We start from the raw sequence: 3989 nt of genomic DNA, 5'->3' as shown, positions 1-3989 counted from the left end.
TTGGCAGCCTTTTAATCAAAATTAGCCTTTCTTTTCAGACCGTTTCCGACGTACCAAATTCACTTTAGCCAACACATCTCAACAACCAAAATTCACATTTTAATCAAAATAATAACTTTTATTTTGTAGCCAAGGGTACAACCGTGGGTAATTTCAATATCCTGGCACGTAAAATAACAGAGATGTGATGATGGAGGTAGAACTTTTTGAATGACCCTCGTAGTTATGGTCCATTCACAACGCCAACTCCCTACCCAACCAAACTGGAGTATCGTATCCCCAATATTTCTTGTACAAAAATTCACGCCATAATTATTCTCATTTGCCGTGAAGTTCTAATGGCAGGCTACAGGGTGCCCCTGAAAGAACTGTATCATCGGAAACATTACTGTTTGGGTATTTTAATGCCCAAATCCACCAGAACTAAATAGTTGATATATGCATGGTTGAGGAATAAATTAGCTATCGCATTCTTTTTGAATTTTGATATTTAACCGGTCGAGATCTTGATATATAAGCATACCTCCTTTCCGTTCCACGGAGTCCAATATTAATCAAAGCCAATCATAGACACCTCATGCGAAGGATTGACAATCCTAATACAGGTCACTCAGTAGCGTAGCCACGATTTTGGTGTGGGGGGGGGGGGGGCAATTTTAGTCCCTATTTGTCTTTGTTTTGTCCCATTTTTAGTCATTTTAATAACACTTACTCTTTGCCATCCCCATTTTATCCGTGAATCTTTTCAGTGGGGGCGCCTCCCCTGAGATCATTGATTGATCAAAACAGCAGATTCTGCTTCCTTTTTTTTACAATGCAATCCATGATTGGAACAAACTTCCCGAAAATGTAAAATTGTGCAATCTAAAATCAATGTTTAAAAAAGATGCTAAAATTATCCTCTTAGACCACATGGTTATATAGGTTTTAATGTTGTAATAAATATATATTTTCATTGTTATTTTTAAGGACCCCTTTGGAAATAAGTCGCTGACTTTAAGGGATATCCTTGGCATATTATCATGTCAATATTTTATGTTTTAATTTGTATTTTATAAGAATTATGTTTTTGTATATAATTCGGTTCTGTGCAATATATTTTTTGACTCTTATCATGCTTATGATGATATGCTAAATAAACTCAAAAATGAAATGAAATCAAATTGATATTGGAGTCGGTGAAAAGGTTTGAAAATAAGGTGGTTTCGTTAAGTTTTTATAGTTCGTGAAAGTATACACTTTTTTCAGAGACACCCTGTATAACACAAATTCAAGTGTTGTACACCCGGGATTGTACATGACGTATGCCTGGAGGATTTCTTCGAAAAATAAATTGTAGGCTACGGGGGTGTGCCACACGGACTTTCGGATGCCGACTTTCTCTATACATACTTTTTGCTGTTTTTGCTACCCATCAGTTCACCTATTTTCAATAAAAAGCACCCCAAAATCGCCCAACTTTGCCCTATATCGGGCGCTTTTAAGGGCACTTTTGCCAAAATACCCCCAATTGGGCGCATTGGTCTTCACTGAGAATCCACCCATCGATATACCAAAATCCCTGAAAAGGTACCCCGAAATCGTGGCACGTGCCCTTATGCCTTTAACCAGGGAGTGACACCCCCGGAATGTATGTTGCAGTACTAGTAGCCTATAGGTTGCTTAGGCCAAAAAAAATAAATTGTTTCCCAGCAGGCATCTGAGCCGAAAATCGGCTGTAAAATTAATGTTCAATTTCAATGATAAAATGCTCAAAATTGGCGTTGTTCAATTAATATATATAAGCATATATAAAACACATACCGCACAGCGTCATCATCCCCCGGTCCCTGCACTCCGTGCATCGCCGGGTATTCATGCTCGTCGAAAATTTCGCGAAATAAGGGGTGTTTTCAGATGAAGAAACGTGATTCGCGAAAAACACAAAAAAGGGGTGTTTTTTCAAACCACGTGTTCGCGAAATTGAAAAAAAGGTATTTTCATCGAGCAGCATACGATTAGAAATATCGTTCGCGTTTTTGCGAAAATAGGGGTATTAATTTGTCGAATGGCAAATAATTCGCGAAATCGCTAAAAAGGGTGTTTTTCCCTAAAACTTCGCGAAATGAGATGCAAAAGGGTGTGTTTTAAAGTTCACCGACAAGCACGAATACCCACCGATGCAACGAGTGCGGGGACCGGGCATCATCCCTATAGATATCTTCGTGTCAAAATTGCCGTGATAGTACGATGAATCCTCTCGTTTTTCAACAGCTACGCATGGCGATTTTGTTCGAGATAGGCCGAGCGACTCAGGCTAAGCATGACGATATGAGATTCCACAGAGCCTGTCACATGTAAACAGTTTCTATTCTATGTTTTTACGATTTGCGCATTACTAGGGGAGCTAGAGGCACTTCCTGTGCACCCCCAGGAGTAAACCAAACCAACTTTTTTAGGTTCCTGAGATGACCCCAAAACATAATCAGGATGTTCCCAAAAATATAAACTGGCCCCAAGTAGGTTTTTCCAAGATGGCGTCCAAAATGGCCCCCAAATGCAACCTTTTAAGCTTCATTAAAGAGCCCAGCATAAACTCAAGTTGATATAAAGGATAAAACGTCCCAAAAGTCAGTGTGTTTTTCAAAATGGCGCCCAAAATGGCCGCCAAATGCAGGTAAATCACTCAGATAAATGACCATATATGAATACTATTTCTGAATCAAACTAACCTTTTTAGCTTCATTAAAGAGCCCAGCATACACTCAAGTTGATATAAAGAAAAAGAATTCCCAACAGTCTGTATATATTCAAATTGGCGCCCAAAATGGCTGCCAAATACTGAAAAAAAGACTATCATATAACGGGATTTTCTGAACCAAACTTTTTGGCTTGATTTAGGGCCTAATATACTTCTAAGATAAGATAAAGGGAAAAAGCATCACAGCCATCAGTGTCCTTCTGTGATCGCTCCTAAAAATGACTACAAATTCTCAAATATTAATGTTAATTCAGTCAAACTTGAGACATCTTTGACCCTGAATGAAAAAAGAACCAATTAAAATATATAGCAAATATTGTTTCCTTCTAATACAAGTTTACACCACTAATGATATACATAAATAAACGGGAGTTTCCTATAGCCAGTGTATACTTTTCTCACTATTGAACAGGTTAACATCAACAAAGACATAAGTAAATAAATGGACATTTTCTAAAGCGAGTGTCCACCACTTTCTACTCACAAACATGTAAACCTGTTAAAAATAAATATATAGCAAGTGTTCATTTCTCACTATTGAAGAGGTCAACATAAAAAATATTGTGGTTTTTTTTTTCATAAATTATAAAACATTTTGGTTTGGTTTAGTCCTGGGGGGATGCACAAGAAAATTTGATTTGTTTCAGGTAAATCCCAGGTTTTATTTTCAATACACTAACTGGAAATTAAATACACTAATTAGCGGGAACGGTTATTTTGCTGTGGATGTTTTACTGCATTTTATAAGTAACGATTTTGAAATCAAAAGTTGAAATTGTGATGTTTTCAACTGTTTGAGAAATTAATTATATAAAGGAAACCGTGCAAGATCCAGCTGCTGTATCTATAATACAATGTGTGTCAATAATAGAATATTGATTTCAATCGTATTGAATACATCGCTCCATTTTGAGTTTGTAGTTCACCACTGAGCGATCTAGCGATCAAATTGCTAGCCAATCAGATAAAACTCCCTTTCTTGCGTTCGGTGAAATACCACTCGCCCGTCGCTCACCAACGGAGTATTAAGTTTATAATCTTACAGGGTGTCGACACTGTGTACCGCATTAGATTTCAAACTCCCATGGGACTTGAGACAAATCTATATTTTTTTGCCTTATCCAAGGCATTTTAACTTGACTTTGGGCTATTCCAGTTAAAATCCATACACCACTATATGGAAGACATCGGGGGCGTAGGCAGCTTTTTTGGTCAGGGGGGGCAAAATAAAATTTTTGGGGCACAGACG

Source organism: Amphiura filiformis, chromosome 19 (assembly GCF_039555335.1).
Source record: "Amphiura filiformis chromosome 19, Afil_fr2py, whole genome shotgun sequence".
Taxonomy (NCBI): Eukaryota; Metazoa; Echinodermata; class Ophiuroidea; order Amphilepidida; family Amphiuridae; genus Amphiura; species Amphiura filiformis.
Note: the sequence above shows the minus strand (reverse complement) of the source record.